The sequence below is a fragment of the Elephas maximus genome, chromosome 23 (assembly GCF_024166365.1).
Source record: "Elephas maximus indicus isolate mEleMax1 chromosome 23, mEleMax1 primary haplotype, whole genome shotgun sequence".
NCBI lineage: Eukaryota > Metazoa > Chordata > Mammalia > Proboscidea > Elephantidae > Elephas > Elephas maximus.
Genome location: NC_064841.1, coordinates 32,724,860 through 32,751,269, shown reverse-complemented (window position 1 = coordinate 32,751,269; position 26,410 = coordinate 32,724,860). Strand labels below are relative to the sequence as shown.

At 40.0% G+C, this 26,410-nt stretch overlaps 1 long non-coding RNA gene across 3 annotated transcripts in view; it reads left to right on the top strand.

Annotated features, from left to right (window-relative positions):
- The window catches only part of LOC126066335 (uncharacterized), a 292,842-nt gene that overhangs the window by 181,575 nt on the left and 84,857 nt on the right, over positions 1-26,410 (top strand). Inside the window, exon 5 of one of the 3 annotated variants that reach the window (XR_007515062.1) lies at positions 241-392. The exons of the other annotated variants lie outside the window; for them this stretch is intronic. This is a non-coding gene — a long non-coding RNA (uncharacterized LOC126066335). The remainder of the gene's footprint in view (positions 1-240; positions 393-26,410) is intronic. 3 annotated transcript variants of the gene reach the window in all.

Genomic DNA, 26,410 nt, shown 5'->3' with positions numbered 1-26,410 from the left:
ATGGGTTAGAGTTTTTTGTGTTTATCCTAGGTAGGAGTAACTGGGTGGGGCATATGGTTAACGTGTTCATTGACTAACCAAAAGATTGGAGGTTTGAGTCCACACACAGGCACCTGGCGATCTGTTCCGATCATTCAGTCATTAAAAACCCTATGGAGCACAGCAGTTCTACTCTGACACACCTGGAGTCGCATGACGCAATTGACTCGACAGCAATTGGTTTTTACTGTTTTGTCCTAGGTAAGGAAATGAGGAAATGGAAATGAAGGAGTCATGAAAAAGGCGTATCGAAGAAAGACCTGGAAGAATTTGAAGATAACAGAAAGACAGTAGGATGATTGAGAAAATATTGAGGCCACTGACAAATATTGGCAAGTAGGAAAGAGAAACAGGTTTGGAGGGACATGATGACTCATTTCTGAGTAAAGGATACTGATAAATAAGACCTTGGAATCAAAGTTTGCTTCTCTTCTGGCTCCTTTTCTTTCTTCCTCCTCATCCTTCCTTCAATCTGCACACTTAGCCACTGCCTGCACCTGGCTTTGTGCAAGGTAAAGTAATGAAGGGAAATAAAAACAGGCAAAAGGTATCCTCCTGCCCTTTAAATGCTTCTTATCAGGGTGCTTGGGTGGCACAAATGGTTGATCGCTCGACTACGAGCCAAAAGGTTGGCAGTTTGAACCCACCCAGAGGTTGTATCAGAGACAGGCCTGGCGACCTGCTTCTGAAAGGTCATAACCTTAAAAACCCTATGGAGTAGTTCTACTCCTCACACAGAGAGTTGGGATAAGTTGTAATTCTCTCAATGACAACTAACAATAATGACAGCATCTGGTTTAGGGACTAGGATCTACCCATACATGTGAAATAATTAGGGGACAATTAAAAATAATATAACCACTATGTAAAATCAAAAGAGAACAGATGATGAGTTGGGGCCTCTGTTCTGCAGAAGCTAATCTTAGATGCAAGTGCAAATTGCACTCTACTTTATTTGTATATCAGATAAAAAATAGGGTCAAGCTCATCAGTTCTGGTTCCAGTTTGCTATTAACAGGTTTCCCTTTCAGGTGTCCTTGAAGATGTTAGCAAGTCTCCATGTGTTGTCACCCTCATATTCAGAGATCAGAGGAATATTCAATAAGTTTATGACAAGCTATTCCTGCCCTCTTTTTATTTATGGAGATCCTTCGCCCCTAGGAATTACTTTGCAGATGCTTCGTTTTGAAAGCTTTCCTATCTTCCATAGATATTTGTTGAAAGAACGGATGAATGGGGTGAATTTTCAATTAATTTAACCCTAGCTTTCAAATACAGCATTCCTAGATGAAGTCAAGCCTTCGAATGATTTTAGGGTCGAATATGTGCTGGTAATGTCTACTCGAAGGCCCTGGGTTTTTTGGTTATGTGCTGGTAATGTTTTAGCATAGCGTTCGAGCTTCAGATTTCACATCTGGGAGCGGTGAACTAGAATTATTAAATGGGAGCCCCCTCTCCTTCTTCAAAGCTCTTGTAACTTGGCTGCTAACCAAAAGGTCAGCAGTTCAAATCCTCCAGGTGCTCCTTGGAAACTGTATGCGGCAGTTCTACTCTGTCCTATAAAAAAAAAAAAATAGGGTTGCTATAAGTCAGAATTGACTCGATGGCAGTGGTTTTTTTTTTTTTTTTTTTTAACTTCAGTAGAAGCTGTAAGAATTTATTCCTGGACTATATCGTTTTCAAACCCTTAAAGGAAACCAAGATGGGCTGGTTATTTTGCACTTCCCTCTTAATAGCACCCATGGAGAAATGCTGGTATCCTTTGTTGCCATCTGCTTTCTGGTTTCTAGGTCTATTTTTATTTCATTTCCATTCTATTCTGTTTGTAAAAAAGTACATATAGTTGGCAATATGAGATTTTTGGATCTTCTTGTATTTTCTAAGACAGTATACTAGATCATCTTGAAGACATAGTGATTTATAAAATTTGAATATGAAAACTAATAGCAAAGGGAAGAAAAGCAGTCTGTTTGCCAGCTGGGAGAGACCTCATTGCTCTTTTGAAGGCCTGTGGTGAACACCACTTGGTAGGAAAATTCCCACTGTATCTAACCTTATGATACTCATTCGGGGCAACAGGGGTCTTCAGAACAGGTATGGTCTATAGGGAGTCCCTGGTGCAAATGGTTAAGCACTGAACTACCTACCTTAAAGGTCTAAGGTTGAACATATACAGAGGTGCCTGGGAAGAAAGACCTGGGCATCTGCTTTTCTACCTGAAGGAAATTTTTTTTAATTGTCTGTAGAAGGACTATGATAGTTATCCTGTGGGATACTTGAAGGCATTTTTTTTTTTTTTTCCGATTTCTGCTCTTTTGAAGCTCTGTTCTCTAATTAAAATTGGTGTTTTGGAAAAAGAGAACATGAATTCCGAATACAGTAATAAATTATACCCTTGCCTCAGATGGAATTAAAATGACTGCAGACTTGAAATTTCCTTGCCTCTGAAAACTTAATTTGATCTTTTCTGTTACGCGCAGGGTAGAGATTTGCAGAGGCACAGACTAAGATTAATTGAGGCAGCCATCTCTTCTGGCGCATCTAATCTTACATCTAATTATCTGATCATCTGAATCGCAAATGCAGTAGTTAAAGGGTGTCTGTTTAAAGGGCAGCCTCAAAACGTAAATATTAAAAAGGAGCTCTTTGCTTTTCCGGAGACAGACCCGCAGACTTGTAATAGCCATTATGTTATTCATGGCGTTAGGTCAGCAGGTCACGTAAAAATGTGCATTACATTGTTCCATCAACTAAAATGTGAAGATAATTCTGAAGTCTGTACTCGGCTTGTTTTGACAATTAACCCCAATTTGTATTCTCGACCACATAGAGCAAAATTCTTAAAAGGCTCTCTTTTCGTGAATGTACCATCAAACTTACTTCATTTAAATAGGACTGTAGTCAGAGTAAATGATGAGTTGGTATTTATACAAAGCGTAACCTTAATTAAAATATTATGAGCAATTAAACCCAGTGTTCACAGAATTATTGTGCATTTATATATAATAGAGTAAAAACATTGCATAGGACTCTTAAGCTTTTTTGTATGGATCTAATTAACTTTGACAGGCTTCGGGCTTTTCTCCCCCTCATTTTTAGTGCTGTAGATAAATGTACTTGCATCTGGAGAACTTCAAACAGTTTTGATCAGTGTTTCAGGTCTGATTCAAAATGTATGTATTGAGACACTGCCTTAAATACAGAGTTGATAGACATGCCGCACACAACTTCTTGTAGTAGGGAGGCAGATGTGACGGGGAGAACAGCTGTAGATTAGAGCTGCAAGTGGCTATTGCTTTTGTCACAATTTAATGTCAGGCAGCTACTGCTGTGAATGGGTCTTTGTGATTTTGGCTCTGGTTAATGTTGTAGTGTGAAAAGGTGAACTCATACCAGTGATTTCTTGGAAGGCAGCTATGGTTGTGTACCATCAAGCTGATTCTGACTCATAGCGACTCTATAGTGACCCTATAGGACAGAGTAGAACTGCTCCATAGAGTTTCCTAGGCTGTAATCTTTATGGAAGCAGATCTCCAGGTCTGTGCTCCTGCAGAGCAGCTGGTGGGTGCAAACTGCTGAGCTTTCGGTGAACAGCCAAGTGCTTAACCGCTGCACAACTGGGGCTCCTTCGATGGCAATTAGGAGGGAGATATTTCTCTTAACCCTTATACTTCTGTAACCCTAATGGGCCAGAGGCACCATGAGCAAGTCCAGGTTCCCAGGGAATCCCAATGACTTCCTGTGTTTCCTAAGTGAGGAAATGCCGTCCTCTTGCCAACCTGCATAGCAGTGTTGAGGGCACTGGAGCTCTTGTTCTACTCTTGATTCCCTAAAATCTACTAAGGCTCAGAGAGGAGGCTGGAGGTTCTCAGTCTAATTTCTATGGTTCAAAATAACAACAACAATGGCTGTATTTTATTTGGTGCCAAGCATTTAGGTACTTTGTAGAAAAAACCAAACCCAGTGCCGTTGAGTCGATTCTGACTCGACCCTACAGGACATAGTAGACCCTACAGGACAGAGTAGAACTGCCCCATAGAGTTTCCAAGGAGCGCCTGGCGAATTTGAACTGCAGACCCTTTGGTTAGCTGCTGTAGCACTTAACCACTATACCACCTGGGTTTCGGTACTTTGTATACATTATTCTATTTAGTCTTTATCACATTTTGAAGTAGATACTATTTCCAATTTACTGATGAGAAAACTGAGGCTCAGAGCATTTATTGTCACTCTCAAATATCCAAAACCCAAAAAAACCAAACCCAGTGCCGTCAAGTCAATTCCGCACATAACTAGAAATGTTAGTGCTATTATAACACAAGAGAGACCTATATAAATTGACATCATATGAAGTAAAAGTTAAGTGGAAAAAAGCAACAAACAATATACATAATATGGATTTATTTATGTAAAAAAATAATAACTGTGGGTATATAGGTATAAGGGAAGGAGCTCTGGTGGTACAGTGGTTAAGCACTCGCTTGAAAGGTTGGCGGTTTGAGCCTACCGGCTACTCCTCGGAAGAAAGATATGGCAGTCTGCTTCTCTAAAGACTACAGACTCGGAAACCCTATGGGACAGTTCTGTCCTTTCCTATGGAGTTTGTATGAGTCGGAATTTACTCTATGGCAAAGGTTTTTTTTTTTTTTTGGTTTATATACGTATAAAAAAATCAGTCACCTTCAGGTTGACTCAGACTCCTGGCGACCCCGTGTATGTCACAGTAGAACTGTGCTCCATACGGTTTTCAGTGGTTGATTTTTAGGATGTAGATTACCAAGCGTTCTCTCCCAGGTGCCTCTGGGTGGACTGCAACCTCTAACCTTTCAGTTAGCAGCCAAGAGCATTAACTGTTTGCACCAGTTACAAGTATATAAATGCAGGTGAATAGAATCAGACCTGAGCATACTAGATGGTTATGTTGAGGGGGCAGAGCATGTAGGAGGACCAAGTGGAAAGAGCTTTCAAGTTTTGTTCAGTAATCTCTTGAATTGTTTAAATCTTCTTGGATAATCCAAACATAAAGATCAAATGACTTTTGCTGCTAAAGTAAGTGTCTGAAAAACAAAACAAAATCACATCAAAAAAGAAGGTGATGGCAGCTCTGATTTCAACTAGGTTTGTCTGATGCCAGTATCTGTGCTTTTTCCACTAAACAGCCTTTTAAAATGTGTGATTAATGCTAAAAAAAAAAAAAAATCCTGTGAAAGGATGTGATGACTCTCCTGACCTCTTCCTTTGGTCCTTAGAAAACCCTGTTTATGCAAAGATGACTTGGGAATACATCAGAATTTCTTCCTTAATCAGTTTACGTCCATCAGTATATGTCTGGTACCCATGACACGCCAGATGCAGTGTGAAGCCCTGAGGAGGTGACAAAGATGAATAACGCACTGGCTTACCCAAAGCAACGGACTCCGACATACCAAGGATCCCGAAGATGGCACGGGATCGGGCAGCATTTTGTTCTGTCGTACATAAGGTCACCATAAATTGCAGATGACCCAATGGCAACTAACAACAACAAAAATACTGTTCTGAGTTTACATCATCAAAGAGGGGCTAGGAATCCCAGTCTGCACTTTGAAATTGGCCTTTGAGAGGACTGTTTTTTTATTCACTGACTTTTGTTAAAGAAACGGGTTGGGGAACAATTAAACTCATCTACACCGATGCATTTAATTGTATATTTATATATATATGAATTGATTGGTGTATATATAATATATGTATATATGAATGTGTGTATATATATATATACACACGCACAATGCCCAAATAGCTGGCATGCAAAGCCCCGTGTTACACCATGCTGGGACAGCAGGAGAGACAGGGCACCACAGAATGTTATGGAGGCAGTAATTATTGTAAAGTTTGGGCTCATGTAGCAATGTAGTGGGTACCCAGGTAGGGTGTCTGTGAGCTGGACATGATGAATACTAAGATGTGGTCCCGGTCCTCAAAGACCATGTAGTGTAGTAGGAAAAGAAAGCATTTAAACACAGAAAATGAAGAGCAAGAAAAGCAAGGAAAAGTATATAATTAACTGCTAAGTGATACAGGTTAGGCCCTAAGTGAAACAGAAATTTATTGGGGATAAGATATGTGGAAGAAGGTTCCATAAGGAAATAAACTACAGTGCTAGTATTTTTTGGCTTAGCAGTTGCTCTGTAAAAGAGGAGGGACCAAGACTCCTAGTCTGTACTTTCAAATTGGCCATTGAGGGAACTCTCTTCATTTGCTTAAAAAGAACAAAATAACACATTCATCCACACCTGATACATTTAATTGATATATTTGTATATATGCATTTAATTGGTATATATAAAAAAACAAATCCATTGCTGTCAAGTCCATTCTGACTCATAGCAACCCTATAGGACGGAGTAGAACTGCCCCATAGGGTTTCCAAGGAGGAGCTGGTGGACTCGAACTGCCAATGTCTTGGTTAGTAGCCGTAGAGCATCATAGCCCTTTATCATATTTAAAAAAAAAAGAAGTTGCTGTCGAGTTGATTCTGACTCATAGTGACCCTATTAAAAAAAAAAATTTTTTTTTTTTGACCCTATAGATATATAAAAATCAGGCAGCACAGAAGCTTCCCTTCCTCCCCGCTTTTCCTTCGTTCCTTGATGGCTCTCTCCCTCTCTCCTTCGTTGGATTTTCTAAGACATTGGGCATTAAGTAAAGTATGTTTGGTTTAAAAAAAAAAAAAAAAACTTTCTACTCTAACAAATAGAAGTGTAGAGGAGCTAGCTGTTTAGGATATTTTCCTTTCAGAGGCATTAAACCTGTGTTCCAGATCCTTCTAAGTAGTCAGATGACTATGTATCTAAGGTACCTAACACACCTGTAGCACATTACTAGGTGCTTAGTGTTAGTTCTCTTCCCCACCCCTTCCTCCACCCTCTTCACAAGTGATCCAATCTGGGAAGAAAAGAGAAAAACATAGGTGAGAGGGGGACAAAAAATACGGGGCTATATATTCGGAAGAAATTGGGTTTTCTACAGCCAATTCCTTTTTTTATTTACATTTTTATTTTATTTTACTTTTTTTTTGATTGTGCTTTTGGTGAAAGTTTAAAGCTCATGTCAATTTCTCAGACAAAAATTTACACACATATTGTTTTGTGACATTGGTTGCAATTCCCCCCGATGTGGACAGCATGAACCACCTTTCCACCCCGGGCTCCCTGTGTTTATTTGTCCAGTTCCTGTCCCTTCCTGCCTTCTCATCCAGCTTTTGGATGGGAGTTGCCCATTTGGTCTCGTATATTTGATTGAACTAAACAGCATGTTCCTCACGTGTGTTATTTTTTGTTTTATAGGCCTGTCTAATCTTCGTCTGAACAGTGGGCTATAGGAATGGTTTCAGTTCTTGGTTAGCAAAGCATCCGGGAGCCATAGTTTTGGGGGTTCCTCCAGTCTCTGTCACACCAGCAAGTCTGGTCTTTTTTTGTGAATTTGAATTCTCTTCTATATTTTTCTCCCACTCTGTCTGGGACTGTCTGTTGTGATACCTGTCAGAGCAGCAATTGGTGGTAGCTGGGCACCATCTAGTTCTTCTGGTCTCAGGCTGGTGGAGTCTCTGGTTCATGTGGTCCTTTAGTTCTTTGGGCTAATATTTTCCTTGTGTCTTTGGTTTTCTTCATTCTTTGCTCTGGATGGGATGGGACCCATAGATATACCTTAAATGGCTGCTCACAAGCTTTTAAGACCCCAGACACTACTCACCAAGGTAGGATGTAGAACATTTTCTTTATGAACTGTTTTACCAACTGAACTGGATGTCTCCTGAGACTATGATCCCAGGCCTCAGCCCCAGTTACTCAGTCTCATAAAGTGTTTGGATGTGTCTAGGAAACTTCTGTGCTTCTGCTTTGATCTAATTGTGCTGACTTCCCCAATGTTGTATCTTGTCCTTCCCTTCAGGAAAGTTGACACTTGTCTACTATCTAATTAGTGACTTCTCCCCATCCTTCCCCACACTTGTAACCATCAAAGAATGCCTTTTTCTGTGTGTAAACCATTTTTTAAGTTCTTATAATAGTGGTCTCATACAGCCAATTCTTGCCAATATTTCAATATTACAGCAATTGTGTCAATTATTATTGAGCACCTTTGAACTTCTTAGAGGGAAATAACAATATAAGTACTGTAAAACCTGCAAAAGCCAGGACCTGTGTAAGGCAGAAACCTGTTAGAGAAGGAAAACTCAAGTATTTTCCACTAAAATGAGTGATAGAAAAGTGGTAAGACTGTACCCTGTCAAAGGCAGAAAACTTGTGAGACCTGGAAAAAGAAGGCAGTTCCGTTGAGTTCCAGCTCTCAGAAGTTTCACTGTATATATAAAAATGCATATGCATCTTAGGCAAACCACATACACTGCTAAGGAATTGGAATGGTTATTTTTGAAAAAGTTATTTCTATAATACCCACATCTTTCTCTTTTTTAAAAATAATTTTAAGACAAAAATCTTCACAGCCAACCAGCCTGACTCATACTTACTTAATTGAAGACTACACAAGATTCAGCTCCTCCATGCATTTTTTTATTATAATTTTCCAAATTATGTAAGTATGCACTCTCACCATAGAAAATCTGTGAAATAAGTAAAGGATGCATTAAAAAAAAAAAAAAAAAAAAAAAACAGACAAACTGAAACTATCTGTAATCCTACAAGCACAAGAAAAATATTGTTAGCATTTGGTTTCCAGTTCTTCCAGTATTTTTATGCTTATTTATTTATGTTGTTGTTGGGTGCTTTCAAGTAGATTCTGACTCATAGCGACCCCATGTCACAGAGTAGAACTGCCCCATAGGGTTTTTCAGGTGATGGCAGTGGTTTTTTTTTTTTTTTTTTAATATTTACAGAAGCAGATCACCAGGTCTTTCTCCCACAGTGTGGCTTGGTGGGTTCAAACCACTAACCTTTCAGTTAGCAGCCTAGCATTTAACTGTTCGCACTACCACAGCTCCTTTATTTACGTTATAGGCATTGTATATGTTTGACAAGAGAAAGGAGTACTTAGCTGCTACCTGAAAGGTTGGTGGTTGGTATCTACCCAGCTGCTCCTTGGGAGAACGACCTGGCGATATGCTCTCATAAAGGTTACAGCCTTTGATATCTTTGATATGCTTACATACTATTTATGGTAGCTTTGGGGATCCTGATAGAAATTCCAAACAAAACAAAACAAAACTTGTTGTCATTGAGTGGATTATGAGTCATAATGACTATATAGGACAGAGTGGAACTGTCCTGTAGGGTTTCCAAGGAGTGGTTGATAGATTCCAACTGCTGACCTTTTGGTTAGCAGCCAAGCTCTTAACCACTGTGCCAGCAGGGCTCCAAATTACAAGGGGTGGTAAAATTACAAGGAGTGGTCCACGTACTGATTTTTTCTTTGGAGACTGAGAACTGTCCTTAGTTTAGCAATCATCCTTGGAGCCCTGTTTGAGAGATGGTTCTTATCATTTGAATTGACTAGTGGTGCCATGGAGTGCTGCTGCTAGGCTCATGGTGGCATAGGATTTTTTTGTTTGTTTCTATGTTGAATGACTGACAGGGAATATTCGTATGCTCAGTACATATTTACTAAGCTCCAACCATGTGTTATATACTGTACAGTTGTGCAGAATACTGGGGATGTAAAGATTAATAGAAATGATCCCTGTCCCCAAGAAACAATACGTGGGGAGATGGATTTGTAAAGAGATTAATATAATTTTCTTGGAGGCAGTGATGGGGTCATCCTATTTATCCAGTCATAGGGTTTGAATTAGTGGGAGCCCTGGTGGCTCAGTGGTTAAGAACTCAGCTGTTAATCGAAAGGTTGGCCATTTGAATCCACCAGCCACTCCTTGGATCCCTTATGGGGCAGTTCTACTCTGTTAATTAAATTAGTGGGAGCCCTGGTGGTGTAGTGGTTAAGAACTCAGCTGTTAACCAAAAGGTCAGCGGTCAGAACCTATCAGGCACTCCAAGGGAGAAAGATATGGCAGTCTGCTTCCATAAAGATTTACGGCCTTGGAAAGCCTGTGGGATCTCTATGAATCGGAATCGACTTGATGACAATGGGTTTGGTTTTAATGAATGATTGTTGAATGGTTACATATTATGTTTACCTAGTTAATGTAGCCTTTTATCAAAACTAGGATTCTACACATAACTTCTATTACGCACAGCTTTTCATGCTAACTTATGTTTTGAGACCTGAGTGAATACACCTTTGTCATTTTTTTCCCTGCTGTTTTTACAACGTGTTTTCATTGAAATAGTCTTTTTGACATTCTGCTTTCTCCTCAATGCAGCAATTTTATCTCATTTATAATCTAGTAAACCAGGAACTTGATGTGAGAAGTTGCCAGTTTTATTATTCCCCTAACGATCTTTAGATACAAGTTTCAGTATCGTGGCAACAGTTCCTGAGACTCACTGAGCATTGGTTCTGCAACTTTGGTAGAAGGTGGTAGGTAGAAGGTAAGTATATTCGTCAGGCTCCTCAGGTGATCAGATGCATCTCACAGTCTGAGAGTCATTGGTGACTTTGAGCTGTGACTGCAGGCTTCACACTGTGCATGGGTCAATTACAATAATATTTACATTTCATGCCTGCAAATTGCATAGATGAGTCTGCCACTGTAGACACAACTGGATCTGGCTTTTAACCTTTTTAGAGTAAAATAAAAAATTTTAATTTATGCAAATGAGCTAGTTCTCTTGATTTTGCTCTTCCTTTTTTGCTTCCCTTCTCTTCTCCTCTGTTCCACTAAATCTCTTCTTTTCTTCCCTTCCTTCTTCCTACCATCTCTACACTTTGTCAGTACAGGGACTAAGATGGTGGTTGAGGACAGATTTATGAGCAATGGGGAAGGGTATATGTGCTACTGACCTGGTTGATCTTCCATACGTCTCTAGGGTTGTGGCTCCCAAACTAGCAAGCGTGGGAATCACCTGGAAGGCTGGTTAAAATACAGGTTGCTGGGTCCTACCTGCAGACTTTCTGATTCAGTACATACATCTGGGTGGAGCCCAATAATCTGCATTTCTAACAAGTTTCCAGGTGAGACAGTTGTTGCTGGTCCAGAGGCGACACTTTGAGAACCACTGATCTAGGAAACCCTTTACTGTTTAAAAACTATTACTACTTTTTATAATGTAAATTTCAGTAAAATAGCTACTGGAGGATGAATTCTCATTTGAAATAGCTCTGATTCTGTGAAAGACCAGAAAATCTACTCTGTGTTTAAGTATTTTCAGAGAAAGAGACAATAACCTTCTTCATGACTTATTAAAATAGTGCTTCAATTTTTCAAGGAAAAAAAAAAATCTATTATAAGGTCTGCCTGAAACCTATCATTTGTTTTAGACTTCTTGACCTTGGAAAGATGGCATCAAGTAATTGAAGACAATTACCCAAGTCTTCTGTCTTCCTCCTACCTCATACTCCTAGGCTAAGCAATGTATTCCTTTAGTGCTGACCTTAATTTGTGATAAACAAACATGCTGAATAGTAAGGCTAGTAGTCATCTTCAGTGAGAGAAGGCTGAATTCTTTTAACCTGTATAAGAAGGATTTATCAGAACACACTTAAGTTTCTGGAAGGAAGTTTATTTGATCCAGACAGACATGATAGGCAGCAAGGATGGATTACCCAAAAAGCAAAGTAAGCACGGAATTACTTGTGCTTACTTACTCATTTGTAATGAACAATTTCACATAGGTTTCATCACATCTTTGATATTTTTTAAAAAGATATTTCTATAATATCCACGTTTCTATTTTTTAAAAAATAATTTAAAAATGTATAAAACCTTCACAGCCTGCCAGTCTGGCTCATACTTAAAGACTAAACTGGAGACTCAGCCCTCTATGTGTTGTTTTTTTTTTTAAACTATAATTTTCCAGATTATGTAAGTGTGCACTCTCACCCTAGAAAATCTGTGAAATAAATGAAGTATAAAACAAACTAACAGACAAACCCTGAAAAACCTATAATCCTATAAGCAGAAGAAAACTATTGTTAGCATTTGGTCCTTGTAGTGAACAATTTTATATCTTTGACGTGGTGAAACCCATGTGAAATTGTTCACTACAGATGATCTGGTGAACAAGGTATGCTACATGATATCACTACCTATGACTTGATGTAGAACATATGTTAGAGCTAAGATTTTTTTAGGTAAAGAAAGCACAGGACCTAAATCAACCAACCACCACTCATCTGTCAGTTTGTCATACTGTGGTGGTTTGCGTGTTTTTTTTTTTTTTTTATGATGCTAGAAGCTATGCTACCAGTATTTCAAATATCAGCTGGGTAACCCAGTTTCAAATGCCAGCTGGGTAATAGTTTCACCAGAGCTTCTAGAACAAGAGAGACTAGGAAGAGGACCTGGTGATCTACTTCTAAAAAAATTGGCCAGTGAAAAACTTAGTAGTAGCAGTGGAACATTGTCCGATATAGTACTGGAAGATGAGTCCCTCAGGTTGGAAGGCACTCAAAATATGAGTAGGAAGAACTGCCTCCTCAAAGTAGAGTAAACCTTAATGACATGGATGCAATAAAGATTAATATCCTAGGCATTAGTTGGCTGAAATTGACTGGTATTGGCCATTTTGAATTAGACAGTCATATGAACTACTATGCAGGGTGTGGTGGTTAAGATTGTGTGTCAACTTGGCTGGGCCATGATTCTCAGTGTTTTGGCAGTTGTATAATGTTGTGATCACTTTCCTGTTGAAATTTGATATGTGATCGCCCCCACGATGGAATCTGCTGAATGGTACCAGCGTGACTGGGGCCTGTGGTGACTCACCGCCCCTCAGCCTTCATCTCTCCACCTTCTGCCACCTACTTCCTTCCTGCCTTCCTGCTTGCCTTGCAAAGGTTATTGGCTTGTTCTGGATCCAGCAGCTGTCTCTTGTCTGACCTCTGGTTCTTGGGACTTGAGCTAGCAGCTTACCTGTCCATCTTGGGATTTGCTGATCTTCGTGGCCTACAAGCAAGAGCCCTGCTCCCCGACCTGTCTATCTTGAGTTCGCCAGCCCCTGCAGCTCAGTGACTCAGGAGAAACCTTGTGGCCTTGGCTGCCGACCTTGGCGATTCCTCGACTGTCACAACCTGCGAGCGGGATGCCAGCTCTCCAACCTGCTCGTCTTGGGTTTACCAGCTTCTGTGACTCCGTGAATTGGGAAAGGAATCTATCCTGATCCAAGGACTTGGAACGTTCCAACCCCTACAATCGTGTGAGCTGTTTCTTTAATATAAATCTCTCTCTATATATTTATAAACATTATTGGTTTTGAGACCGGGAATGACAAAATGAGGAGAAATGAAATCCATCATCAAAAAGTACATTTCAAGATCTGTCCTAAAGTACAACACTGTCAGTAATAGGATAATATCCATATGCCTACAAGGAAGATAAGTTAATATGACTATATTTCAAATTTACACACCAACCACTAAGGCCAAAGATGAAAAAATTGAAGATTTTTACCAAATTCTGCAATCTGAAATTGATCAAATATGCAATCAAGATGTATTGGTAATTACTAGTGATTGTAATTTGAAAGTTGGAATCAAAGAAGGATCAGTAGTTGGAAAATATGGCCTTGCTGATAGAAAAGATGCCAGAGATTGCATGATAAAATTTTTTTCTTTTTGGCCTTTTTTTTTTTTTAATAATTTTTATTGTGCTTTAAGTGAAAGTTTACAAATCAAGTCAGTCTCTCACAAAAAAACCCATATATACCTTGCTACACACCTCCAATTACTATCCCCCTAATGAGACAGCCTACTCTCTCCCTCCACTCTCTCTTTTTGTGTCCATTTCGCTAGCTTCTAACCCGCTTCACCCTCTCATCTCCACTCCAGGCAGGAGATGCCAACATAGCCTCAAGCGTCCACCTGATACAAGAAGCTCGCTCCTCACCAGCATCCCTCTCCAACCCATTGTCCAGTCCAATCCATGTCTGGAGAGTTGGCTTCAGGAATGGTTCCTGTCCTGGGCCAACAGAAGGTCTGGGGGCCACGACCACCGGGGTCCTTCTAGTCTCAGTCAGACCATTAAGTCTGGTCTTATGAGAATTTGGGGTTTGCATCTCACTGCTCTCTTGCTCCCTCAGGGGTTCTCTGTTGTATTCCCTGTCAGGGCAGTTATCTGTTGTAGCCAGGCACCATCTAGTTCTGGTCTCAGGATGATGTAGTCTCTGGTTCCTGTGGCCCTTTCTGTCTCTTGGGCTCGTAATTACCTTGTGTCCCTGGTGTTCTTCATTCTCCTTTGATCCAGGTGGGTTGAGACCAATTGATGCATCTTAGATGGCCGCTTGCTAGCGTTTAAGACCCCAGACGCCACTCTTCAAAGTGGGATGCAGAATGTTTTCTTAATAGATTTTATTTTGCCAGTTAACTTAGATGTCCCCTGAAACCATGGTCCCCAAACCCTTACCCCTGCTTTGCTGACCTTCGAAGCATTCAGTTTATTCAGGAAACTTCTTTGCTTTTGGTTTAGTCCAATTGTGCTGACCTCCCCTGTATTGTGTGCTGTCTTTCCCTTCACCTAAAGTAGTTCTTATCTACTATCTAATTAGTGAATACCCCTCTCCCACCGTCCCTCCTTCCCCTTTCTTGTAACCACAAAAGAATGTTTTCTTCTCAGTTTAAACTGTTTCTCTAGTTCTTATAATAGCGGTCTTGTACAGTATTTGTCCTTTTGCAACTGACTAATTTCACTCAGCATACAGCCTTCCAGGTTCCTCCACGTTATGAAATGTTTTACAGATTCATCACTGTTACTTTATCGATGCATAGTATTCCATTGTGTGAATATACCATAATTTATTTATCCATTCATCCGTTGATGAGCACCTTGGTTGATTCCATCTTTTTCCTATTGTAAACAGTGCTGAAATAAACATGGGTGTGCATATATCTGTTCGTGTAAAGGCTCTTATTTCTCTAGGATATATTTCAAGGAGTGGGATTGCTGGATCGTATGGTAGTTCTATTTCTACCTTTTTAAGGAAGTGCCAAATCGATTTCCAAAGTGGTTGTACCATTTTACATTCCCACCAGCAGTGTAGAAGTGTTCCAATCTCTTCACAGCCTCTCCAACATTTATTATTTTGTGTTTTTTGGATTAATGGCAGCCCTGTTGTCGTGAGATGAAATCTCAGTGTAGCTTTGATCTGCATTTCTCTAATGGCTAATGATTGTGAACATTTCTTCATGTATCTGTTAGGTACCTGAATGTCTTCTTTAGTGAAGTGTCTATTCATATCTTTTGCCCATTTTTTAATTGGGCTATTTGTCTTTTTGCGGTTGAGTTTTTGCAGTATCATGTAGATTTTAGAGATCAGGTGCTGATCAGAAATGTCGTAGCTAAAAGCTTTTTCCCAGTCTGTAGGTAGTCTTTTTAGTCTTTTGGTGAAGTCTTTGGATGAGCATAGGTTTTTGATTTTTAGGAGCTCCCAGTTATCTAGTTTTTCTTCTGCATTCTTAATAATGTTTTGTACACTGTTTATGCCATGTATTAGGGCTCCTAACGTTGTCCCTATTTTTTCTTCCATGATCTTTATCGTTTTAGATTTTATATTTAGGTCTTTGATCCATTTTGAGTTAGTTTTTGTGCATGGAGTGAGGTTTGGGTCTTGTTTCATTTTTTTGCAGATGGATATGCAATTATGCCAGCACCATTTGTTAAAAAGACTGTCTTTTCCCCATTTAACTGTTTTGGGGCCTTTTGTCAAATATCAACTGCTCATACATGGATGGATTTATGTCTGGATTCTCAATTCTGTTCCATTGGTCCATGTATCTGTTGTTGTACCAGTACCAGGCTGTTTTGACTACTGTGGCGGTATAATAGGTTCTAAAATCAGGTAAAGTAAGGCCTCCCACTTTGTTCTTCTTTTTCAGTAATGCCTTATTTATCTGGGGCCTCTTTCCCTTCCATATGAAGTTGGTGATTTGTTTCTCCATCTCATTAAAGAATGTTGTTGGGATTTGGATCAGAATTGCATTAAATAGTAGAATAGACATTTTTATAATGTTAAGTCTTCCTATCCACGAGCAAGGCATGTTCTTCCACTTATGTAAGTCTCTTTTGGCTTCTTGCAGAAGCATACTCTAGTTTTCTTTGTATAAGTCTTTTACATCTCTGGTAAGATTTATTTCTAAGTATTTTATCTTCTTGGTGGCTACTGTAAATGGCATTGATTTGGTGATTTCCTCTTTGATGTTCTTTTTCATAGTGTAGAGGAATCCAACTGATTTTTGTATATTTATCTTGTATCCCGCATGATAAAATTTTGCAAGACAAATGACTTCTTCATTGTAAATATCTTTTTTTCAAATACATAGATGGTGACTGTACTTGTGGACCTTGTTGGATGGAATACACAGGAATCAAATTGACTACATTTGTGGAAATAGATGGTGGAGAAGCTCACCCTCAGTCAGAACAAGGCCAGGGGCTGACTGTGGAACAGACAATCAACTGGGCATATGCAAGTTTAAGTTGAAGCTGAAGAAAACTGAAACAAGTCCATGAAAGCCAAAGTACAAACTGGAGTATATCCCACCTGAGTTTAGAGACCATCTTAAAAATAGATTTGACTCACTAAACACTAATGACTGAAGACCAGACAACTTGTGGGATGACATCAAGGACATCCTACATGAAGAAAACGAAAGGTCATTAAAAAGACATGAAAGAAAGAAAAGATCAAAATAGATGTCAGAAGAGGCTCTGAAACTTGCTCTTGAACATCACAGGGCATGATAGTACTAAGAGACGCCCTAGAGGATCTCCTGCATTCCAGACATACTCTTCTTTGCCTCCATTATATGATATCAGTCTTATTTCCTCTTGGTAATCAGAATCAGTCACACCAACCAATATGGTAACTCCATTCTTTGTTGATCCAGATGCATAAGGAACCCAAAGTAGCCAGGCGGCATTTTTGACTTCCAGTTCAGTGAAATCAGTGATGTGTCTACAGGAGGGAGCATTCCTCTGTTTGGAACTAAGACCCTTAGATCTGCATGCCATAGGGTCATGGGAAAAAGAAGCAAAAATTTGATGAGTGGGTCAATAGGGGTAATAGTGAGTGGTGTCACTTCCATTTCCATGCCTTCATTCCTTAACCCATAAGTCCTGGCTATGGGAGAAAAAGCACCATGTATTAGACGATGGCTTAGAGCGTATATAGCCTCCTGGAGAATGTTGCTCCAACCCTGCAGGGTATTGCCACCTATCTGGTGCCGTGATTGTGTCTTTAGAAGGCCATTCCATAGTTCCATGAAGCCAGCTGCTTCAGGATGATGGGAAACATGGTAAAACCAGTGAATTCCATGAGCATTGGCCCATTGCCACACTTCATTTGCTGTGAAATGAGTCCCTTGATCTGAGGTGCTGCTGTGTGGGATACCGTGATGGTGGATAAAGCATTCTGTAAATTCACGGATGGTAGTTTTGGCAGAAGCATTGCATGCAGGGAAGACAAATCTATATCCAGTGTCTATTCTAAAAAAAAACTAGTGCCATCGAGTCGTTTCCGACTCTTGTCTATTCTAGTAAGGACAAAACACTGCCCTTTCCATGATAGAAGTGGTCCAGTGTAATCAGCCTGCCACCAGATTGCTGACTGATCACCTTGAGGATTGGTGCCATACTGGGGACTTAGTGTTGGTCTCTGCTGTTGACAGTTTGGGAACTCAGAGGTGACTGTAGCCAAATCAGCCTTGTTGGGTAGAAGTCCATGTTGCTGCGCCTGTGTGTAACCTCCATCCCTGCCATCATGACCACTTTGTTCATGAGTCCTTTGGACAATGATGGGAGTGCCTGAGGAAAGAGGATAACTGGTTTCCATAGAAGGTGTCATCCTATCCACTTGATTGTTAAAATCTTCCTCTGCCGAGGTCACCCTTTGATGAACATTCACATGAGACACAAATATCACCACTTCTTTGGACCATTCAGAGAGGTCTGTCCATATACCTCTTTCTCATACCTCCTTGTCTCCAATTTTCCAATCATATTCTTTCCAAATCCCTGACCATCCAGCCAAACCATTGGCCACAGCCCATGAATCAGTATACAGTTGCCCATCTGGCCATTTCTCTTTCCAAGCAAAGTGAACAACCAGGTGCATTGCTTGGAGTTCTGCCCATTGGAAGGATTTCCCCTCACCACTGTCCTTCAAGGAGGTTCTGTAAAGGGGCTGCAACGCTGCCACTGTCCACATTTTGGTGGTGCCTGTATGTCGTGCAGAACCATCTGTAAACCAGGCATGAGTTTTCTCTTCCTCAGTCAGCTGATCATAAGGAACTTTCTGTGAGGCCATAGGTGCAGACTGGGAGATGGAAAGTAATGTGACAGGAGTGGACACCATAAGCATTTTGACTACTTCCTCATGCAACTTGTGCCTTCAGGTTCTGCTCTGGCCCAATTTTGTATATACCACTTCCATTTAATGATGGAGTGCTGCTGTGGGTGCCCAGATTTATGGGTCTGTGTGTCAGACAACACCCAGTTTGTGATGGGCAGCTCAGGCTGCATGGTGACTTGGTGGCCCATGGGTAAGTGTCCAGTCTCTACGAAGCCCAGTAACAAGCCAAAAGCTGTTTCTCAAGAGAAGTATAGTTATCTGCAGAGGATGGCAGGGGTTTGCTCTAAAATTCTAAGGGTCTGCGCTGTCTCCAGTGTAACAGCTCTCCTCACGTCCTTCTGAGTCCTCACCAGAATTGTCTTTTATGTCCATAATTCCATGAACAGTCTCTTCGAGGCAACCTAAGCTTTTACTGTTAGGTACTTTAAAACTCTCATAGCCTGAATCCATTCAGTTTCAAAACTTTTTCCACACTTTGGTTATCTGTTAGAGCAGTACCCAACTCTCGTGGTACCAAATCCTGTCTTAGGTTGGGTTCTCTAGAGAAGCAAAACAAGTAAAGTATATAAACATATATAGAGAGAGATTTATATCAAGGAAATGGCTGATGAGATTGTAGAGGCTGGAATGGCCCAAGTCCATGGGCCAGACTGGAGGCTTCTCCTGATTCACGTAGCCACAGGGGCTGGCAAACGCAAAATAGGCAGATCAGACAGCAAGGCTCTTGCTCACAGGCTGTGAAGACCAGTGAATCCCAAGATTGGCAGAAAAGAGGGCGGGTAAACTGCTAGCTCAAGTCCCCAGAATTGGAGGTGAGGTGAACAGAGCCAGCTGCAGGATCCAGAGCAAGTGAAAGCCTGTAAGCCTTGCCGGAAAGCCCAGTTATACTGGATGCAGCCCACACATCCAAGGAAACTCTTTTTCAATGAATTGGCGACTTATAGTAGATCCCATCATGGAGGTAATCACATTATATCAAATCTTATCATGGAGATGATCACATCATGTTATGACTGCCAAACTACATCATAACTGCCAAACCACTGAGAATCATGGCCCAGCCATGTTGACACAGACCCTAACAATCACAGATGGTGAAGAGTTTTTACTAGTGAAGTCGTCAAATCGGGACAATTTTAGCAGACATTATTTGCTGTGAGCAGGAGAACACATGTTGTGGTCAGCTCTTGGAGCAGGGAGATGGGTCAGAGTTGTATGCTTCCTTTGCTCTTGAATACATGTCTGTGATCAGATGAAGACTGCATGTGTGTTGGTGCTTCAAGGAGACGGTAAAGAGTAAGTGAAGAAAAAAATACTTGAACTTTCATTATTAAGGTAAATGCAGTGGCTTAGATCTTTGCAGAGAGTTTTAGAGAAAATATAATAAAAGTAGAGGATCAAGGAGGTTGGCAACACAATTCAAAGATATTCACAAATGTGGAAAAGCTTTTTCTTATGATTTGATTTGGAGTTGTGAGATGATCATCTAAAAGGAAAAAGGGTATATTATTAGCCCATTATATCCCTGATCAATATAAACCACCCATTCCTTTTAAACAGTTTATGCATTATAACTAATGGATTGCCCAGGGAAAGCAAAGTATCATTTATAATTGTTATTTGAATATTTTATGTAAAAGCTAATCTTCTGAAGACTTAGAGAAATCAGTGTAGATTAAAATAAGAAGTAAAGATTTGCATTTATAAGAAATTAATGATAGTTTTGAAATTGAAGAAACCATTTAGTGCTGGGAGAAATAAATACAAATTGTAACATCTATCTGATGGAGTTTTGTTTAGATTGCTTCTGGTGATAAACCATCTATAATAATATAAATCAAGGGCTGGTGTTTGCCATAAATTTGCAATGTTTAGCATAATTTTCGTTTGCATTTCATACTAAAGTGACACCAAGAAATATGAGATTAATAGTTAGTTATTAAGTGAAAATGACTTTCATGTCTGTAGTCATTTTTAGAAACAGTTACGTGTAATTCATTTAGGGAGCAGAGAAAATTAATTTGCAGCTGTAGTGGGATCAGGCACATTAAAACAAGGAGGGAAGTGGCATATAGTAATAAACTTTTGGAACATAAGGGTGGATTCATTTTTACCCCTCATTTAGATTTCTCTCTAATTTCTCAATACCTTATGTTACCCATCAGGTCACTACTTTTACTCGTTGACTCCTGAGCACTATACTAATAGCTTAAGGAACAGGAAAGTTGTACCTGTTTTCAAATTATGTCAGAACATTGGAGCACACAAGAATACCGTACCTAAAGGAATAGAGGGTCAGACGGCAGCAATGGCAATATGGTGCATTTTATTAATTTTAATTAGTGTTTTCATTAGGAAGTGTCATATTAGGTTCTGATTTTTAAAAATGACACAATTCTCTTTGATTTGTTTCACTGCATTACAAAATGGCAATGATATAGAAGTTAAATTCTATAAATAATTTTTCAAGAGATTTGTCCTCAGAGTTAATGAGTTTATATATATGTGTATATACATGTATATACATATATATGTGTATATATGTATATTTCCTGTGTATTTATCATGAATGAGGCACAGTACTTAATGCTTTTTGTGTGCTAACTCATTTGTGTTACCTTGATCACTGCAGCCGTTTTCAGGCAGTCAAGCATTCACTCATTCAGGTACTACTTCCTGCACACATTCCAGGCCAGCCACTGAACTAGGTTGGAAGCAGTAATGTTTTAGAGAAGGGTGGAGGAAAACAATCATATTTAAAAGAGTTTATAAAAATACATCAGGGCTTCTGGTCAATATGGAATTGGAAGTTTATATCTTGAGACCCCTCTGCTAAATGTATTTAGCAAAGATAGATAAAATATTTTAAAAAGAGAATTAAAAAAAATATTTTGTGAAAATTTTAAATTAGACCACGTGACGGGGCGGAAAAGGTAGAGAAATGTCAAGCAGTAGTGAGTTGGGATACTTTGTGCACTCGCTAGGCTCTGTGTCCAGAAGCAGGCAGAGGTCGCTTAGATTTAAATGGTGGGGCTTGAGGAGGTGCTGGAGGAGAATAACGGTGCCCCCAAACCAGGCTCACCACTTGAAGTTAGAAACTGCCTCTTCCCTGTCTCTCCTCCCCTGACTGCTGCCTAGGACGATGATTTCTAGGAAGCTGTGTATTTAGCACTGGGAGGACAGATTCCCTCATGGACTTGAGCCAAGCCACATGTTGCCTTGGCTGCTGGGTCTGTAGAAGGGCCCAGCACATCACACAAAATAAGACACCTGGCTCTGGACTGACAGCCCAGGAGGACATGCTGTGGTATCACATGAAACTGTTTTTATTTTTTCTAATCATTGCTTTCAATTAGGTTGGTTTCCCCGTTCCCATTCTTTCCATGTATCATTAGTTGATTCTAAGGTTTTCCAGTCACTCTTATTTATTAACTTAATCTGCTGTTGCTGTTGTTAGGTACTGTTGAGTCGGTTCTGACTCATAGTGGCAACAGAGGGAAACACTGGTCGTCCTGCGCTATCCTCACAATCATTGCTATGTTTGAGTTGAGTGTTGCAGCCACTGTGTCAATCTATCTTGTTGAGCGTCTTCTGCTTTTGTGCTGACCATTTACTTTACCAAGCATGATGTCCTTCTCCAGGGACTGGCCCCTCCTGGTAACATGTCCAAAGTATGTGAGACGAAGTCTCTCCATCCTCCCTTCTAAGGAGCATTCTGGTTGTATTTCTTCCAAGACAGATTTGTTCGTTCTGGCAGTCCATGGTACATTCAATATTCTTCACCAACACCATAATTCAAAGGCATCAATTCTTCTTGGTCTTCCTTATTCATTGCCCAGCTCTCGCATGCATATGAGGTGATTGAAAATAGATGGCTTGAGTCAGGTGCACCTTAGTCCTCAAAATGACATCTTTGTTTTTTAGCACTTCAAAGAGGTCTTTTGCAGTAGATTTGCCCAATGCAATATGTCGCTTAGTTTCTTGACTGCTGTATCCATGGCCATTGACAGTGGATCCAAGTAAAATGAAAATGTTGACAACTTCAGTGTTTTCCCCATTTTTCATGATGCTGCTTATTGGTTCAGTTGGGATAATTTTTGTTTTCTTTATGTTGAGGTGTAATCCCTACTGAAAGCTGTAGTCTTTGATCTTCATCAGTAAATGTTTAAAGTCCTCTTTCATTTTCAGCAAGCAAAGTTGCGTCATCTGCATATCACAGGTTGAGACTTCCTCCAACCCTAATGTCACATTCTTTTTCACATAGTTGAGTTTCTTGGATTATTTGACCAGTATACAGATGGAATAAGTGTGGTGAAAGATTACAAACCTGATGCACACCTTTCCTGATTTTAAACCACACAGTATCCCCTTGTTCTGTTTGAACAACTACATCTGGGTCTATGTACAGGTTCTGCATGAGCACGGTTAAGTGTTTTGGAATTCCCATTCTTCAAAATGCTACCCATAATTTGTTATTATCCACATAGTGAAATGTCTTTGCAAAGTCAATAAAACACAGGTAAACATCTTTCTGGTATTCTCTGCTTTCAGCCAAGATCCATCTGACATCAGCAATGGTATCCCTGGTTCCACATCCTCTTCTGAATCTGGCTTGAATTTCTGGCAGTTCCCTATCGATGTACTGCTGCAACCTTTTTTGAATTATCTTCAGGAATCTAGCCTAGTTTAAAACTTAAATTTTCAATATCTGGTTCCTCCTCTCTGCCATCACAGGCTAGAACTGTAGCCATGGTACCTTGGAGGGTTCTGGCAAGGGTAAGTGTTGGTTGTGGTCTTGCTCCAAGGCACCTCCTTTTTTCCCTTTACCTCTAACAGAGCCAGCTCCTCCTGGGTTGGGAGGGGTAGGGAGAAGTGGTGAAGAAGTCTGACTTCCCTGCTGCTGAAAGAGATGGTGACCAATGGTACTTGGATTTGGTCTGGCTGTGCCTGAAGTTGGTGCCTTTACTTTAGGTGGTAGGGCTGGTGTTCTTGGGAGGTATACATCTGGCTTCCCCTTCTTATTCAAGGTCAACAAGTTGATGTTCCTTCCCTCCTGTCTGAGCTAGTTCTGCTGTAACAGAAATACCACTAGTTCATAGCCTTAAAGGACAGAAATTTATTTTCTCACAGTTCTAGAGGCTAAAAGGTCAAATCAGGGTCCCTTTGGGTTCGTAGCACTGGGCATTCCTTAGTTCCTTGGTGATCCTCACATGGCATCTGTCTTTCCCTGTGTGTGTATCCCTCTGTGTCTAATTTGACCTTTGGATAACTTAGACAGGTTTAGGATCCACCCTATACCGTATCACCTCAACTGATTGACTGATTATATTACGTTAGATTGCATAATGGAAGGTGATTACATTCAATTAGATTACATCCACAGGTATAGGGGTTAGGATTCCAACATATATTTTTGGGAGGTACAATTCAATCCATAACACTTCCCTTCCCCCATTTTTTGTTACAAAATGTTGGAAACAGTTAGTTGGCTAAATTAATTCTGCTATAATATTCTGGTAATGCCATACTCTGAAACACAACAAAATGATTAAAGTCGTTCTGTGTATCTTGTGGAAACCTTGGTGTTGTAGTGATGAAGAGCTGCAGCTGCTAACCAAAAGGATGGCAGTTTGAATCCACCAGGTACTCCTTGGAAACCCTATTGGGCAGTTCTACTCTGTCCTATAGGGTCTCTATGAGTCAGAATAGACTCGATGTTAACAGATTTGGTTTGGGTTGCTTTGGCCCTTCCATAGCTGACTTCTCTTCATCCTTCAAGTCTCAGTGTCACCTTTCCAGTGAAGCCTTTCCTAATTAATGAGTCTAAGTAAGCTTCCTTTATCTGCATTTCAGCCCTCAGATTGCTTTCATCTTAGCACTTGATGTTCGGTGTGTAGTTAGGTGCTTTTCACTTCTCTTTTCAATTGGATTGTAAGTGCAAAAAAAAAAAAAAAATTCTTCATATCACACACAGCTGAAACTGTTAGTAGGTTCCCCGTTCTTGACTTCTGTACAATCAGTCACTAGCATTTTTTTTTCTTTGCCAGAGGGTTTACTCTGTTCTGGAAGCTGACTCTGTCTGCCTGTGCACCTGGCTGAAATGCTGGGGAGGGAGTAGCCCCCAAAGAAATCACTGATGGGAATTAGTGTATGAATGTCAAGGCCCCTCACCCTTTCGGGAGTGTTGTTGTTGGGTGTCATGGAGTTGATTTGGACTCACAGCGAACCCATGTAACAAGAGTAGAACTATCCCATAGGGTTTTCTTGGCTGTAATCTTTATGGAAGCAAATCACCAAGTCTTTCTTCCATGGAGCCGCTGGTGGGTTTGAACCACTGACCTTTAGGTTAGCAGCTGAGTGCTTAACCACTCTGCCACGCGCTAGGGCCGTTTTAATCATCTACTATAATGGATATTGATAATGCATCTTTTTATTGACTTTATCTTCTTCGCTATTTCATTTCAACACCTTCTTACCTGTGTGTTCTCAACCTCCCTAATAAACTGTTTATATTCAAATCCTTGTCTGGGGGAATGCTTCTAGAACAGTGCTTTACACATGTAGGTGCACATAGGTGCGTAGTATTGGTTGAATGATTGGGTGGATGGATGGATGCGTGGATAAAAAATAGGCTGCAAAGTGAAATTCAAGGCTGGATAAGATACAAGGGTTTCAACTACTGACTGAAAAAACATAGCTGTTGTGAACTCATTCTAATTGGGGCTGATTGGATCACAAAAAATATGTAAGCTCTTGTAAAAGCGTAGGTATGGGCGGCTTGCAGAGAAGCTGGTATGGAATTTTTAAAGTGAAAGGGCTGGGGTTTCCCTTAGGCTTCCTATCCAATTCCTGATGATTTTATGATTTGATGCCTGACGTATATGCACTATTTACATTTATTGTTTTATTACAGTATTTACGTAAAGTATTAAAATGAGCTATGCAAACTCATAAATAAAGCTCAGCATGAACTTTATTCAATTTAGGTGAAAATTAGCAGTCCAAACAGCCACCTTTCAGAAATATAACTGGAAGTGGGAATTGGGCTTTAAGTGAAATCAGATGGTGAGATTTAGTCAGAGTCACAGAAAGAAGTGATAACAAAAAGGAACTGCAACCTCAGGGGGTGATGTAACTGCTATGGAGTGTGGGAAGCTCTATTTATATATTTATCACAATTATTATTAGTGCATCATGGACACAGCCACAGAGTTATTTAGGGGAAGGCTAGATTATGGGTATGGACAAGGAGCTAGAGCGTGAGTTTACTGAAGGCAGGAGCGTTGACGTCTGGTTCATTGTTCGTGTTCCCAGTTAGGGTCAGTGTGTGGCAAGCAGGTGTCCTTGAATGCAGAGAGAGGGTGAGTAACTGGCCCAACTGGCTGCCATAATTTTGAATGCAAAACAATTGCTGTGGACTAGAAATATAATAAAAAACCATCATTGTCTCATCACTAAGAAACCATTCCTCAGATTACAAAAAGAGGTGATAGAAAAGAAATGAATTCTGGCTCTCTGGGCTATCAATGTTATCTAGGCTTACACATTAAAAAAAATAAAGGTGTGTGTCTAAAATTCTGTAAATTTGTATAAACTCTTTCTTTAAGGAATATTAATATAATGGTCCTGGTTGAAAAATATTTGTGTTTAAAGGCATTACTTGTGTAATTTAATTAAACATCCAGTTGGAAAACATTGTTCAGAAATAACTTACTGGAGAAATTTAAGTTCCTTGGATGAATTGGCCTGCTTTTTCTTTATGCATGTTGAGAATCTTTTAATTCTGTTTCTTTTTTTCATTTTGGTTACCAAAGAGCTCAGAGCTTAATCCGAAGCTCAATTGTTCTAACCATGTGGGATCTTATGGCTTTTAAATCTATCTTCTAAATTTCTCCTAGTCTATTGTATCTATTCAGATTTTTCTTTTTCCCAGTATTGAATTTTTTAATATTGCCTGTATTTTTCTCTCTTTT